Source organism: Phyllobates terribilis, unplaced genomic scaffold, assembly GCF_046119375.1.
Source record: "Phyllobates terribilis strain yellow unplaced genomic scaffold, ASM4611937v1 Scaffold_3__8_contigs__length_932513732, whole genome shotgun sequence".
Lineage (NCBI taxonomy): Eukaryota > Metazoa > Chordata > Amphibia > Anura > Dendrobatidae > Phyllobates > Phyllobates terribilis.
In genome coordinates this window covers 557,589,381-557,605,913 of record NW_027362763.1, presented here as the reverse complement: position 1 = coordinate 557,605,913, position 16,533 = coordinate 557,589,381, and positions in this window count along the sequence as shown.

Below are 16,533 nucleotides of genomic sequence, written 5' to 3'. Positions count from 1 at the left end.
AGCTTTATGCCTGCCCCAGTGTGTCGCCTCCCCTAGTTTTATGCCTCCCCCAGTGGGTTTCCTCCCCCAGCTTTATGCCTCCCCCAGTTTTATGCCTCCCCCAGTGTGTCGCCTCCCCCAGTTTTATGCATCCCCCAGTTTTATGCCTCCCCCAGCTTTATGCCTCCCGCAGTTTTATGCCTCCCTCAGCTTTATGCCTCCCCCAGCTTTATGCCTTCCCCAGTTTTATGCCTACCCCAGCTTTATGCCTCCTCCAGTTTTATGCCTCCCCAGCTTAATTCCTCCCCAGCTTTATGCCTCCCCCAGTGTGTCGCCTCCCCCATTTTTATGCCTCCCCCCAGCTTTATGCCTCCCCCAGCTTTATGCCTCCCACAGTTTTATGCCTCCCCCAGCTTTTTGCCTCCCGCAGCTTTATGCCTCCCCCAGTGTGTCGCCTCTCCCAGTTTTATGCCTCCCCCAGTTTTATGCCTCCCCCAGTTTTATGCCTCCCCCAGCTTTATACCTCCCCCAGTTTTATGCCTCCCCCAGTGTTATGCCTCCTCCAGCTTTATGCCTCCCCCAATTATATGCCTCTACCCGCTTTATGCCTCCCCCAGCTTTATGCCTCCCCCAGTTTTATGCCTCCCCCAGTGTGTCGTCTCCCCCAGCTTAATGCCTCCCCCATCTTTAGGCCTCCCCCAGTTTTATACCTTCCCCAGCTTAATTCCTCCCCAAGCTTTATGCCTCCCCCAGTTTGTCGCCTCCCCCAGTTTTATGCTTCCCTCTGCTTTATGCCTCCCCCTGCTTTATGCCTCCCCCAGCTTTATGCCTCCCCTAGTTTTATGCCTCCCCCAGCTTTATGCCTCCCGCAGCTTTATGCTTCCCCCAGTGTGTCGCCTCTCCCAGTTTTATGCCTCTCCCAGTTTTATTCCTCCTCCAGTTTTATGACTCCCCCAGCTTTATGCCTCCCCCAGTGTGTCGCCTCCCCTAGCTTTATGCCTCCCCAAGTGTGTTGCCTCCCCCAGCTTTATGCCTCCCCCAGTTTTATGCCTCCTCCAGTGTGTCGCCTCCCCCAGTTTTATTCCTCCCCCAGTTTTATGTCTCCCCCAGCTTTATGCCTCCCCCAGTTTTATGCCTCCCCCAGCTTTATGCCTCCCCCAGTTTTATGCCTCCCCCAGCTTTATGCCTCCCCCAGTATGCCGTCTCCCCCAGCTTTATGCTACCCCTGCTTTATGCCTCCCCCAGTTTTATGCCTCCCCCAGCTTAATTCCTCCCCCAGCTTTATGCCTCCCCCAGTGTGTCGCCTCCCCCTGTTTTATGCCTCCCCCCAGCTTTATGCCTCCCCCAGCTTTATGCCTCCCACAGTTTTATGCCTCCCCCAGCTTAGTGCCTCCCCCAGCTTTATGCCTCCCCAGTCATATTGCTCCCGCAGCTTTATGCCTCCCCCAGTGTGTCGCCTCTCCCAGTTTTATACCTCCCCCAGCTTTATGCTTCCCCCAGTTTTATGCCTCCCCCAGCTTTATGCCTCCCCCAGTGCGTCTCCTCCCCCAGCTTTATGCCTCCCCCAGTTTTATGCCTCCCCCAGCTTTATGCTTCCCCCAGCTTTATGCTACCCCCAGTGTGTCGCCTCCCCAAGTTGTATGCCTCCCCCAGTTTTATGCCTCCCCCAGCTTTTTGCCTCCCCCAGTGTGTCATCTCCCCCAGCTTTATGCCTCCCCCAGTGTGTCGCCTCCCCCAGCGTTATGCCTCCCCCAGTTTTATGCCTCCCCCAGTTTTATGCCTCCACCAGTTTTATGCCTCCCCCAGTGTGTTGCCTCCTCCAGTTTTATGCCTCACCCAGTTTTATGCCTCCCCCAGCTTTATGTCTCCCCCAGCTTTATGCTTTCCGTAGTTTTATGCCTCCTCCAGCTTTATACCTCCCCCAGTTTTATGCCTCCCCCAGTGTGTCATCTCCCCCAGCTTTATGCCTCCCCCAGTGTGTCGTCTCCCCCAGCTTTATGCCTCCCCCAGTTTTATGCCTCCTCCAGTGTTATGCCTCCCCCAGTGTGTCGCCTCCCCCAGTTTTATGCCTCCCCCAGTTTTATGCCTCCCCCAGCTTATGCCTCCCCCAGTTTTATGCCTCCCTCAGCTTTATGCCTCCCACAGCTTTATGCCTCCCCCAGTGTGTCATCTCCCCCAGCTTTATGCCTCTCCCAGCTTTATGCCTCCCCCAGTGTTATGCCTCCCCCAGTGTGTCGCCTCTCCCAGTTTTATGCCTCCCCCAGTTTTATGCCTCCCCCAGCTTTATGCCTCCCCCAGTTTTATGCCTCCCCCAGTTTTATGCCTCCCCAGCTTTATGCCTCCCCCAGTGTGCCGTCTCCCCCAGCTTTATGCCTCTCCCAGCTTTATGCCTCCCCCAGTTTTATGCCTCCCCCAGCTTAATTCCTCCTCCAGCTTTTTTCCTCAACCAGTGTGTCGCCTCCCCCAGGTTTATGCCTCCCCCCAGCTTTATGCCTCCCCCAAGCTTTATGCCTCCCACAGTTTTATGCCTACCCAGCTTTATGCCTCCCCCAGTGTGCCGTCTCCCCCAGCTTTATGCCTCCCCCAGTTTTATGCCTCCCCCAGCTTAATTCCTCCCCCAGCTTTATTCCTCAACCAGTGTGTCGCCTCCCCCAGGTTTATGCCTACCCCCAGCTTTAAGCCTCCCCCCAGCTTTATGCCTCCCCCCAGCTTTATGCCTCCCCCCAGCTTTATGCCTCCCACAGTTTTATGCTTCCCTCAGCTTTATGCCTCCCCCAGCTTTATGCCTTCCCCAGTTTTATGCCTCCCCCAGCTTTATGCCTCCCCCATTTTGTCGCCTCTCCCAGTTTTATGCCTCCCCCAGCTTTATGCTTCCCCCAGTTTTATGCCTCCCCCAGCTTTATGCCTCCCCCAGTGTGTCGCCCCCCATAGTTTTATGCCTCCCCCAGCTTTATGCCTCCCCAGTTTTATGCCTCCACCAGTTTTATGCCTCCCCCAGCTTTATGCTTCCCCAGTGTGTCGCCTCCCCAAGTTGTATGCCTCCCCCAGCTTTATGCCTCCCCCAGTGTGTCATCTCCCCCAGCTTTATGCCTCCCCCAGCTTTATGCCTTCCCCAGTGTGTCGCCTCCCCCAGTTTTATGCCTCCCCCAGCTTTATGCCTCCCCCAGTTTTATGCCTCACCCAGTTTTATGCCTACCCCAGCTTTATGCCTCCCCCAGCTTTGTGCTTTCCCCTGTTTTATGCCTCCCCCAGCTTTTTGCCTCCCCCAGCTTTATTCCTCCCCCAGTGTGTTATCTCCCCCAGCTTTTTGCCTCCCCCAGGTTTATGCCTCCCCCAATGTGTCGTCTCCCCCAGCTTAATGCCTCCCCAGCTTTATGCCTCCACCAGTTTTCTGCCTCCCCCAGCTTAAAACCTCCCCCAGTTTTATGCCTCCACCTGCTTTATGCCTGCCCCACCTTTATGCCTGCCCCAGCTTTATGCCTCCCCCAGATTTATGCCTCCCCCAGCTTTATGCCTGCCCGAGTGTGTCGCCTCCCCCAGTTTTATGCCTCCCCCAGTGTGTCGCTTACCCCAGCTTTATGCCTCCCCCAGTTTTATGCCTCCCCCAGTGTTATGCCTCCCCCAGCTTTATGCCTCCCCCAGCTTTATGCCTCCCCAAGCTTTATGCCTCCCCCAGCTTTATGCCTCCCCCAGCTTTATGCCTCCCCCAGTGTGTCGTCTCCCCCAGCTTAATGCCTCCCCAGCTTTATGCCTCCCTCAGTTTTATGCCTCCCCCCGCTTAATTCGTTCCCCAGGTTTATGCCTCCCTCAGTATGTCACCTCCCTCAGTTTTATGCCTCCCCCAGCTTTATGCCTCCAACAACTTTTTGCCTCCCCCAGTTTTATGCCTCTCCCAGCTTTATGCCTCCCCCAGCTTTATGCCTGCCCCAGTGTGTCTCCTCCCCCAGTTTTATGCCTCCCCCAGTGTGTCGCCTCCCCCAGGTTTATGCCTCCCCCAGTGTTATGCCTCCCCCAGTGTGTCGCCTCCCCCAGCTTTAGGCCTCCCCCAGCTTTATGCCTCCCCCAGTTTTATGCCTCCCTCAGCTTTATGCCTCACCCAGCTTTATGCCTTCCCCAGTTTTATGCCTCCCCCAGTGTGCCGTCTCCCCCAGCTTTATGCTTCCCCAGCTTTATGCCTCCCCCAACTTAATTCCTCCCCCATCTTTATGCCTCCCCCAGCTTTATGCCTCCCCCAGCTTTATGCTTCCCCCAGTTTTATGCCTCCCCCAGTTTTATGCCTCTCCCAGTGTGTCGCCTCCCCCAGTTTTATGGCTCCCCCCAGCTTTATGCCTCCCACAGTTTTATGCCTCCCCCAGCTTTTTGCCTCCCGCAGCTTTATGCCTCCCCCAGTGAGTGTGTCGCCTCCCCCAGTTTTATGCCTCCCCCAGCTTTATGCCTCCCCCAGCTTTATGCCTCCCCCAGCTTCATGCTTCCCCCAGTTTTATGCCTCCCCCAGCTTTATGCTACCCCCAGTTTTATGCCTCCCCCAGCTTTATGCCTGCCCCAGTGTGTCGCCTCCCCCAGTTTTATGCCTCCCCCAGTGTGTCGCCTCCACCAGCTTTATACCTCCCCCAGTTTTATGCCTCCCCCAGTTTTATGCCTCCCCCTGTTTTATGCCTCCCTCAACTTTATGCCTCCCCCAGCTTTATGCCTTCCCCAGTTTTATACCTCCCCCAGTGTGCCGTCTCCCCCAGCTTTATGCTTCCCCAGCTTTATGCCTCCCCCTGTTTCATGCCTCCCCCATCTTAATTCCTCCCCCAGCTTTATGCCTCCCCCAGTGTGTCGCCTCCCCCAGATTTATGCCTCCCCCCAGCTTTATGCCTCCCCCAGTTTTATGCCTCCCCCAGTTTTATGCCTCCCCCAGCTTTATGCCTCCCCCAGCCTTTTGCCTTCCGCAGCTTTATGCCTCCCCCAGTGTCGCCTCTCCCAGTTTTATGCCTCTCCCAGTTTTATGCCTCCCCCAGTTTTATGCCTACCCCAGTTTTATGCCTCCCCCAGCTTTATACCTCCCCCAGTTTTATGCCTCCCCCAGCTTTATGCCTCCCCCAGCTTTATGCTTCCCCCAGTTTTATGCCTCCCCCAGCTTTATGCTTCCCCCAGTTTTATGCCTCCCCCAGCTTTATTCCTCCCCCAGTGTGTTGCCTTCCCCAGTATTATGCCCCCCTCCAGCTTTATGCCTCCCCCAGTTTTATGCCTCCCCCAGTTTTATGCCTCCCCAGCTTTATGGTTTCCCCAGCTTTATGCTTCCCCCAGTGTGTCGCCTCCCAAATTTGTATGCCTCCCCAATTTTTATGCCTCCCCCAGTTTTATGCCTACCCCAGCTTTATGCCTCCCCCAGTGTTTCATCTCCCCCAGCTTTTTGCCTCCCCCAGCTTTATGCCTCCCCCAGTGTGTCACCTCCTCCAGTTTTATGCCTCCCCCAGCTTTATGCCTCCCCCAGTTTTATGCCTCCCCCAGTGTGTTGCCTCCCCCAGTTTTATGCCTCACCCAGTTTTATGCCTCCCCCAGCTTTATGCCTCCCTCAGCTTTATGCTTTCCCCAGTATTATTCCTCCCCCAGCTTTTTGCCTCCCCAAGTGTGTCATCTCCCCCAGCTTTATGCCTCCTCCAGCTTTATGCCTCACCCAGTGTGTCTTCTCCCCCAGCTTAATGCCTCCCCCAGTTTTATGCCTCCCCCAGCTTAAAACCTCCCCCAGCTTTATGCCTCCCCCAGTGTGTCACCTCCCCCAGTTTTATGCCTCCCCCTGCTTTATGCCTCCCCCAACTTTAAGACGCCCCCAGCTTTATGCCTGCCCTAGTGTGTCGCCTCCCCCAGCTTTATGCCTGCCCCAGCTTTATGCCTCCCCCAGTTTTATGCCTCCCCCAGCTTTATGCCTCCCCCAGTGTGTCATCTCCCCCAGCTTTATGCCTCCCCCAGTTTTATGCCTTCCCCAGCTTTATGCCTCCCCCAGCTTTATGCCTCCCCCAGTGTGTCACCACTCCCAGTTTTATGCCTCTCCCAGTTTTATGCCTCCCCCAGTTCTATGCCTCCCCCAGTTTTTGCCTCCCCCAGTGTATCGCCTCCCCTAGCTTTATGCCTCCCCCAGCTTTATGCCTCCCCCAGTGTGGTGCCTCCCCCAGCTTTATGCCTCCCCCAGTTTTATGCCTCCCCCAGTGTGTCGCCTCCCCCAGATTTATGCCTCCCCCAGTTTTATGCCTCCCCCAGCTTTATGCCTCCCCCAGTTTTTTGCCTCCCCCAACTTTATGCCTTCCCCAGTTTTATGCCTCCCCCAGTGTGCCGTCTCCCCCAGCTTTATGCTTCCCCAGCTTTTTGCCTCCCCCAGTTGTATGCCTTCCTCAGCTTAATTCCTCCCACAGCTTTATGCCTCCCCCATCTTTATGTCTCCCACAGTTTTATGCCTACCCTAGCTTAATACCTCCTCCTGTTTTATGCCTCCCCCAGCTTTATGCCTCCCACAGTTTTATGCCTCCCCCAGCTTTATGCCTCCCCCAGTGTGCCGCCTCCCCCAGCTTTATGCCTCCCCCAGTTTAATTCCTCCCCCAGCTTTATGCCTCCCCCAGCTTTATGCTTCCCCCAGTTTTATGCCTCCCCCAGCTTCATGCTTCCCCCAGTTTTATGCCTTCCCCAGCTTTATGCCTCCCCCAGTGTGTTGCCTTCCCCAGTATTATGCCCCCCTCCAGCTTTATACCTCCCCCAGTTTTATGCCTCCCCCAGTTTTATGCCTCCCCAGCTTTATGGTTCCCCCAGCTTTATGCTTCCCCCAGTGTGTCGCCTCCCCAATTTGTATGCCTCCCCTTTTTTTATGCCTCCCCCAGTTTTATGCCTACCCCAGCTTTATGCCTCCCCCAGTGTTTCATCTCCCCCAGTTTTATGCCTCCCCCAGCTTTATGCCTCCCCCAGTGTGTCACCTCCTCCAGTTTTATGCCTCCCCGAGCTTTATGCCTCCCCCAGTTTTATGCCTCCCCCAGTTTTATGCCTCACCCAGTTTTATGCCTCCCCCAGCTTTATGCCTCCCTCAGCTTTATGCTTTCCCCAGTTTTATGCCTCCCCCAGCTTTATGCCTCCCCCAGTGTGTCATCTCCCCCAGCTTTATGCCTCCTCCAGCTTTATGCCTCACCCAGTGTGTCTTCTCCCCCAGCTTAATGCCTCCCCCAGTTTTATGCCTCCCCCAGCTTAAAACCTCCCCCAGCTTTATGCCTCCCCCAGTGTGTCACCTCCCCCAGTTTTATGCCTCCCCCTGCTTTATGCCTCCCCCAGCTTTATGCCTCCCCAGTTTTATGCCTCCCCCAGCTTTATGCCTCCCCCAGCTTTATGCTTGCCTCAGTGTGTCGCCTCCCCCAGTTTTATGCCTCCCCCAGTGTTTCCCCTCCCCCAGCTTTATGCCTCCCCCAGCTTTATGCCTCCCCCAGTTTTATGCCTCCCCCAGTGTTATGCCTCCCCCAGCTTTATGCCTCCCCCAAATATATGCTTCTCCCAGCTTTATGTCTACCCCAGCTTTATGCCTCCCCCAGTTTTGTGCCTCCCCCAGCTTTATGCCTCCCCCAGTGTGTCGTCTCCCCCAGCTTAATGCGTCCCACAGCTTTATGCCTCCCCCAGTTTTATGCCTTCCCCAGCTTAATTCCTCCCCAAGCTTTATGCCTCCCCCAGTGTGTCGCCTCCCCCAGTTTTATGCCCCCCCTGCCTTATGCCTCGCTCAGCTTTATGCCTCCCCCAGGTTTATGCCTCCCGCAGCTTTATGCCTCCCCCAGTGTGTCGCCACTCCCAGTTTTATGCCTCCCCTAGCTTTATGCCTCTCCCAGCTTTATGCCTCCCCCAGCTTTATGCCTCCCCCAGTGTGTTGCCTCCCCCAGCTTTATGCCTCCCCCAGTTTTATACTTCCCCCAGTGTGTCGCCTCCCCCAGATTTATGCCTCCCCCAGTTTTATGCCTCCCCCAGCTTTATGCCTCACCCAGTTTTATGCCTCCCCCAGCTTTATGCCTCCCCCATCTTTTTGCCTCCCTCAGTTTTATGCCTCCCCCAGCTTAATTCCTCCCACAGCTTTATGCCTCCCCCAACTTTATGCCTCCCCTAGCTTTTTGCCTCCTGCAGCTTTATGCCTCCCCCAGTGTGTTGCCTCCTCCAGTTTTATGCCTCCCCCAGCTTTATACCTCCCCCTGTTTTATGCCTCCCCCAGCTTTATGCCTCCTCCAGTTTTATGCCTCCCCCAGTGTGCCATCTCCCCCGGCTTTATGCCTCCCCCAGTTTTATACCTCCCCCAGTGTGTCGCCTCCCCCAGCTTTATGCCTCCCCCAGCTTTATGCCTCCCCCAGTTTTATGCCTCCCCCAGTGGGTTGCCTCCCCCAGTTTTATGCCTCACCCAGTTTTATGCCTCCCCCAGCTTTATGCTTTCCCCAGTTTTATGCCTCCCCCGGCTTTATGCCTCCCCCAGTGTGTCATCTCCCCCAGCTTAATGCCTCCCCCAGCTTTATGCCTCCCCCAGCTTTATGCCTCCACCAGTGTGTCGCCTCCTCCAGTTTTATGCCTCCCCCTGCTTTATGTCTCCCCCAGCTTTATGCCTCCCCTAGCTTTTTGCCTCCTGCAGCTTTATGCCTCCCCCAGTGTGTTGCCTCCATCAGTTTTATGCCTCCCCCAGCTTTATACCTCCCCCTGTTTTATGCCTCCCCCAGCTTTATGCCTCCCCCAGTTTTATGCCTCCCCCAGCTTTATGCCTCCCCCAGTGTGCCATCTCCCCCGGCTTTATGCCTCCCCCAGTTTTCTGCCACCCCCAGCTTAATTCCTCTCCCAGCTTTATGCCTCCCCCAGTGTGTCACCTCCCCCAGTTTTATGCCTCCCCCCAGCTTTATGGCTCCCCAAGCTTTATGACTCCCACAGTTTTATGCCTCCCGCAGCTTTATGCCTCCCCCTGTGTGGTGCCTCTCCCAGTTTTATGCCTCCCCCAGCTTTATGCTTCCCCCAGTTTTATGCTTCCCCCAGCTTTATGCTTCCCCCAGTGTGTCGCCTCCCCAAGTTGTATGCCTCCCCCAGTTTTATGCCTCCCGCAGCTTCATGCCTCCCCCCCAGTGTGTCATCTCCCCCAGCTTTATGCCTCCCCCAGCTTTATGCCTCCCCCAGTGTGTCGCCTCCCCCAGTTTTATGCCTCCCCCAGCTTTATGCCTCCCCCAGTTTTATGCCTCACCCAGTTTTATGCCTCCCCCAGCTTTATGCCTCCCCCAGCTTTATGCTTTCCCCAGTTTTATGCCTCCCCCAGCTTTATGCCTCCCCCAGTTTTATGCCTCCCCCAGCTTTATGCCTCCCCCAGTGTGTCATCTCCCCCAGCTTTATGCCTCCCCCAGCTTTATTACTTCCCCAGTGTGTCGTCTCCCCCAGCTTAATGCCTCCCCCAGCTTAATGCCTCCCCCAGCTTTATGCCTCCCCAGTTTTATGCCTCCCCCAGCTTAAAACCTTCCCCAGCTTTATGCCTCCCCCAGTGTGTTGCCTCCCCCAGTTTTATGCCTCCCCCAGCTTTATGCCTCCCCCAGTTTTATGCCTCCCCCAGTGGGTTGCCTTCCCCAGTTTTATGCCTCACCCAGTTTTATGCCTCCCCCAGCTTTATGCCTCCCCCAGCTTTATGCTTTCCCCAGTTTTATGCCTCCCCCAGCTTTATGCCTCCCCCAGCTTTATGCCTCCCCCAGGGTGTTGCCTCCCCCAGCTTTATGCCTCCCCCAGTTTTATGCCTCCCCCAGTTTTATGCTTCCCCCAGCTTTATGCTTCCCCCACCTTTATGCTTCCCCCAGTGTGTCGCCTCCCCAAGTTGTATGCCTCCCCCAGTTTTTTGCCTCCCGCAGCTTCATGCCTCCCCCCCAGTGTGTCATCTCCCCCAGCTTTATGCCTCCCCCAGTGTGTCGCCTCCCCCAGTTTTATGCCTCCCCCAGCTTTATGCCTCCCCCAGTTTTATGCCTCACCCAGTTTTATGCCTCCCCCAGCTTTATGCCTCCCCCAGCTTTATGCTTTCCCCAGTTTTATGCCTCCCCCAGCTTTATGCCTCCCCCAGTTTTATGCCTCCCCCAGCTTTATGCCTCCCCCAGTGTGTCATCTCCCCCAGCTTTATGCCTCCCCCAGCTTTATGACTCCCCCAGTGTGTCGCCTCCCCCAGTTTTATGCCTCCCCCAGCTTAAAACCTCCCCCAGCTTTATGCCTGTCCCAGTGTGTTGCCTCCCCCAGTTTTATGCCTCCCCCAGCTTTATGCCTCCCCCTGTTTTATGCCTCCCCCAGTGGGTTGCCTCCCCCAGTTTTATGCCTCACCCAGTTTTATGCCTCCCCCAGCTTTATGCCTCCCCCAGCTTTATGCTTTCCCCAGTTTTATGCCTCCCCCAGCTTTATGCCTCCCCCAGTTTTATGCCTCCCCCGGCTTTATGCCTCCCCCAGTGTGTCATCTCCCCCAGCTTAATGCCTCCCCCAGCATTATGCCTCCCCCAGCTTTATGCCTCCAACAGTGTGTCGCCTCCCCCAGTTTTATGCCTCCCCCTGCTTTATGTCTCCCCCAGCTTTATGCCTCCACCAGTTTTATGCCTCCCCCAGCTTTATGCCTCCCCCCAGCTTTATGCCTGCCCCAGTGTGTCGCCTCCCCCAGTTTTATGCCTCCCCCAGTTTTATGCCTCCCTCAGTGTTATGCCTCCCCCAGCTTTATGCCTTCCCCAGCTTTATTCCTCCCCCAACTTTATGCCTCCCCAAGTTTTATGCCTCACCCGGCTTTATGCCTCCCCCAGTGTATCGTCTCCCCAACTTAATGCCTCCCCCAGCTTTATGCCTCTCCCAGCTTTATGCCTCCCTCAGTTTTATGCCTCCCCCAGCTTAATTCCTTCCCCAGCTTTATGCCTCCCCCAGTGTGTCGCCTCCCCCAGTTATATGCCTCCCCCTGTTTTATGCATCCCCCAGCTTTATGCCTCCCACAGTTTTATGCCTCCTGCAGCTTTATGCCTCCCGCAGCTTTATGCCTCCCCCAGTGTGTCGCCTCTCCCAGTTTTATGCCTCCCCCAGTTTTATGCCTCCCCCAGCTTTATGCCTCCCCCAGTTTTATGCCTCCCCCAGTGTGTCACCTCCCCTAGCTTTATGCCTCCCCCAGCTTTAAGCCTCCCCCAGTGTGTCGTCTCCCCCAGTTTTATGCCTCCCCCAGTTTTATGCCTCCCCCCAGCTTTATGCCTCCCCCAGCTTTATGCCTCCCCCAGCTTTATGCCTCCCCCAGTGTCTCGTCTCCCCCAGCTTTATGCTTCCCCAGCTTTATGCTTCCCCCAGTTTTATGCCTCCCCCAGTTTAATTCCTCCCCCAGCTTTATGCCTCCCCCAGTTTTATGCCTCACCCAGTTTTATGCCTCCCCCAGCTTTATGCCTCCCCCAGCTTTATGCTTTCCCCAGTTTTATGCCTCCCCCAGCTTTATGCCTCCCCCAGCTTTATGCCTCCCCCAGTGTGTCATCTCCCCCAGCTTTATGCCTCCCCCAGCTTTATGACTCCCCCAGTGTGTCGTCTCCCCCAGCTTAATGCCTCCCCCAGCTTTATGCCTCCCCCAGTTTTATGCCTCCCCCAGCTTAAAACCTCCCCCAGCTTTATGCCTCCCCCAGTGTGTTGCCTCCCCCAGCTTTATGCCTCCCCCAGCTTTATGCCTCCCCCAGTTTTATGCCTCCCCCAGTGGGTTGCCTCCCCCAGTTTTATGCCTCAACCAGTTTTATGCCTCCCCCAGCTTTATGCCTCCCCCAGCTTTATGCTTTCCCCAGTTTTATGCCTCCCCCAGCTTTATGCCTCCCCCGGCTTTATGCCTCCCCCAGTGTGTCATCTCCCCCAGCTTAATGCCTCCCCCAGCTTTATGCCTCCACCAGTGTGTCGCCTCCCCCAGTTTTATGCCTCCCCCTGCTTTATGTCTCCCCCAGCTTTATGCCTCCCCCAGTTTTATGCCTCCCCCAGCTTTATGCCTCCCCCCAGCTTTATGCCTGCCCCAGTGTGTCGACTCCCCCAGTTTTATGCCTCCCCCAGCTTTATGCCTCCCCCAGTGTTATGCCTCCCCCAACTTTATGCCTCCCCTAGCTTTTTGCCTCCTGCAGCTTTATGCCTCCCCCAGTGTGTTGCCTCCTCCAGTTTTATGCCTCCCCCAGCTTTATACCTCCCCCTGTTTTATGCCTCCCCCAGCTTTATGCCTCCTCCAGTTTTATGCCTCCCCCAGTGTGCCATCTCCCCCGGCTTTATGCCTCCCCCAGTTTTATACCTCCCCCAGTGTGTCGCCTCCCCCAGATTTATGCCTCCCCCAGTTTTATGCCTCCCCCAGCTTTATGCCTCACCCAGTTTTATGCCTCCCCCAGCTTTATGCCTCCCCCAGTTTTATACCTCCCCCAGTGTGTCGCCTCCCCCAGATTTATGCCTCCCCCAGCTTTATGCCTCACCCAGTTTTATGCCTCCCCCAGCTTTATGCCTCCCCCAGCTTTTTGCCTCCCTCAGTTTTATGCCTCCCCCAGCCTAATTCCTCCCACAGCTTTATGCCTCCCCAAACTTTATGCCTCCCCTAGCTTTTTGCCTCCTGCAGCTTTATGCCTCCCCCAGTGTGTTGCCTCCCCCAGTTTTATGCCTCCCCCAGCTTTATACATCCCCCTGTTTTATGCCTCCCCCAGTTTTATGCCTCCCCCAGCTTTATGCCTCCCCCAGTGTGCCATCTCCCCCTGCTTTATGCCTCCCCCAGTTTTCTGCCTCCCCCAGCTTAATTCCTCTCCCAGCTTTATGCCTCCCCCAGTGTGTCACCTCCCCCAGTTTTATGCCTTCCCCCAGCTTTATGGCTCCCCAAGCTTTATGACTCCCACAGTTTTATGCCTCCCCCAGCTTTATGCCTCCCGCAGCTTTATGCCCCCCCGGTGTGGTGCATCTCCCAGTTTTATGCCTACCCCAGCTTTATGCTTCCCCCAGTTTTATGCTTCCCCCAGCTTTATGCTTCCCCCAGTGTGTCGCCTCCCCAAGTTGTATGCCTCCCCCAGTTTTATGCCTCCCGCAGCTTCATGCCTCCCCCCCAGTGTGTCATCTCCCCCAGCTTTATGCCTCCCCCAGTGTGTTGCCTCCCCCAGTTTTATGCCTCCCCCGCTTTATGCCTCCCCCAGTTTTATGCCTCACCCAGTTTTATGCCTCCCCCAGCTTTATGCCTCCCCCAGCTTTATGCTTTCCCCAGTTTTATGCCTCCCCCAGCTTTATGCCTCCCCCAGTTTTATGCCTCCCCCAGCTTTATGCCTCCCCCAGTGTGTCATCTCCCCCAGCTTTATGCCTCCCCCAGCTTTATGACTCCCCCAGTGTGTCGTCTCCCCCAGCTTAATGCCTCCCCCAGTTTTATGCCTCCCCAGTTTTATGCCTCCCCCAGCTTAAAACCTTCCCCAGCTTTATGCTTCCCCCAGTGTGTTGCCTCCCCCAGTTTTATGCCTCCCCCAGCTTTATGCCTCCCCCAGTTTTATGCCTCCCCCAGTTTTATGCCTCACCCAGTTTTATGCCTCCCCCAGCTTTATGCCTCCCCCAGCTTTATGCCTCCCCCAGTGTGTTGCCTCCCCCAGCTTTATGCCTCCCCCAGTTTTATACCTCCCCCAGTGTGTCGCCTCCCCCAGATTTATGCCTCCCCCAGTTTTATGCCTCACCCAGTTTTATGCCTCCCCCAGCTTTTTGCCTCCCTCAGTTTTATGCCTCCCCCAGCTTAATTCCTCACACAGCTTTATGCCTCCCCCAACTTTATGCCTCCCCTAGCTTTTTGCCTCCTGCAGCTTTATGCCTCCCCCAGTGTGTTGCCTCCATCAGTTTTATGCCTCCCCCAGCTTTATACCTCCCCCTGTTTTATGCCTCCCCCAGCTTTTTGCCTCCCCCAGTTTTATGCCTCCCCCAGCTTTATGCCTCCCCCAGTGTGCCATCTCCCCCGGCTTTATGCCTCCCCCAGCTTTATGCCTCTCCCAGCTTTATGCCTCCCCCAGTTTTATGCCTCCCCCCAGCTTTATGCCTCCCCCCAGCTTTATGACTCCCACAGTTTTATGCCTCCCCCAGCTTTATGCCTCCCGCAGCTTTATGCCTCCCCCGGTGTGGTGCCTCTCCCAGTTTTATGCCTCCCCCAGCTTTATGCTTCCCCCAGTTTTATGCCTCCCCCAGCTTTATGCCTCCCCCAGTGTGTCGCCTCCCCCAGTTTTATGCCTCCCCCAGCTTTATGCCTCCCTCAATTTTATGCCTCCCCCAGTTTTATGCTTCCCCCAGCTTTATGCTTCCCCCAGTGTGTCGCCTCCCCAAGTTGTATGGCTCCCCCAGTTTTTTGCCTCCTGCAGCTTCATGCCTCCCCCCCAGTGTGTCATCTCCCCCAGCTTTATGCCTCCCCCAGCTTTATGCCTCCCCCAGTGTGTCGCCTCCCCAGTTTTATGCCTCCCCCAGCTTTATGCCTCCCCCAGTTTTATGCCTCACCCAGTTTTATGCCTCCCCCAGCTTTATGTCTCCCCCAGCTTTATGCTTTCCCCAGTTTTATGCCTCCCCCAGCTTTATGCCTCCCCCAGTTTTATGCATCCCCCAGCTTTATGCCTCCCCCAGTGTGTCATCTCCCCCAGCTTTATGCCTCCCCCAGCTTTATGACTCCCCCAGTGTGTCGTCTCCCCCAGCTTAATGCCTCCCCCAGCTTTATGCCTCCCCCAGTTTTATGCCTCCCCCAGCTTAACACCTCCCCCAGCTTTATGCCTCCCCCAGTGTGTTGCCTCCCCCAGTTTTATGCCTCCCCCAGCTTTATGCCTCCCCCAGTTTTATGCCTCCCCCAGTGGGTTGCCTCCCCCAGTTTTATGCCTCACCCAGTTTTATGCCTCCCCCAGCTTTATGCTTTCCCCAGTTTTATGCCTCCCCCGGCTTTATGCCTCCCCCAGTGTGTCATCTCCCCCAGCTTAATGCCTCCCCCAGCTTTATGCCTCCCCCAGCTTTATGCCTCCACCAGTGTGTCGCCTCCTCCAGTTTTATGCCTCCCCCTGCTTTATGTCTCCCCCAGCTTTATGCCTCCCCTAGCTTTTTGCCTCCTGCAGCTTTATGCCTCCCCCAGTGTGTTGCCTCCATCAGTTTTATGCCTCCCCCAGCTTTATACCTCCCCCTGTTTTATGCCTCCCCCAGCTTTATGCCTCCCCCAGTTTTATGCCTCCCCCAGCTTTATGCCTCCCCCAGTGTGCCATCTCCCCCGGCTTTATGCCTCCCCCAGTTTTCTGCCACCCCCAGCTTAATTCCTCTCCCAGCTTTATGCCTCCCCCAGTGTGTCACCTCCCCCAGTTTTATGCCTCCCCCCAGCTTTATGGCTCCCCAAGCTTTATGACTCCCACAGTTTTATGCCTCCCGCAGCTTTATGCCTCCCCCTGTGTGGTGCCTCTCCCAGTTTTATGCCTCCCCCAGCTTTATGCTTCCCCCAGTTTTATGCTTCCCCCAGCTTTATGCTTCCCCCAGTGTGTCGCCTCCCCAAGTTGTATGCCTCCCCCAGTTTTATGCCTCCCGCAGCTTCATGCCTCCCCCCCAGTGTGTCATCTCCCCCAGCTTTATGCCTCCCCCAGCTTTATGCCTCCCCCAGTGTGTCGCCTCCCCCAGTTTTATGCCTCCCCCAGCTTTATGCCTCCCCCAGTTTTATGCCTCACCCAGTTTTATGCCTCCCCCAGCTTTATGCCTCCCCCAGCTTTATGCTTTCCCCAGTTTTATGCCTCCCCCAGCTTTATGCCTCCCCCAGTTTTATGCCTCCCCCAGCTTTATGCCTCCCCCAGTGTGTCATCTCCCCCAGCTTTATGCCTCCCCCAGCTTTATTACTCCCCCAGTGTGTCGTCTCCCCCAGCTTAATGCCTCCCCCAGCTTAATGCCTCCCCCAGCTTTATGCCTCCCCAGTTTTATGCCTCCCCCAGCTTAAAACCTTCCCCAGCTTTATGCCTCCCCCAGTGTGTTGCCTCCCCCAGTTTTATGCCTCCCCCAGCTTTATGCCTCCCCCAGTTTTATGCCTCCCCCAGTGGGTTGCCTTCCCCAGTTTTATGCCTCACCCAGTTTTATGCCTCCCCCAGCTTTATGCCTCCCCCAGCTTTATGCTTTCCCCAGTTTTATGCCTCCCCCAGCTTTATGCCTCCCCCAGCTTTATGCCTCCCCCAGTGTGTTGCCTCCCCCAGCTTTATGCCTCCCCCAGTTTTATGCCTCCCCCAGTTTTATGCTTCCCCCAGCTTTATGCTTCCCCCACCTTTATGCTTCCCCCAGTGTGTCGCCTCCCCAAGTTGTATGCCTCCCCCAGTTTTTTGCCTCCCGCAGCTTCATGCCTCCCCCCCAGTGTGTCATCTCCCCCAGCTTTATGCCTCCCCCAGCTTTATGCCTCCCCCAGTGTGTCGCCTCCCCCAGTTTTATGCCTCCCCCAGCTTTATGCCTCCCCCAGTTTTATGCCTCACCCAGTTTTATGCCTCCCCCAGCTTTATGCCTCCCCCAGCTTTATGCTTTCCCCAGTTTTATGCCTCCCCCAGCTTTATGCCTCCCCCAGTTTTATGCCTCCCCCAG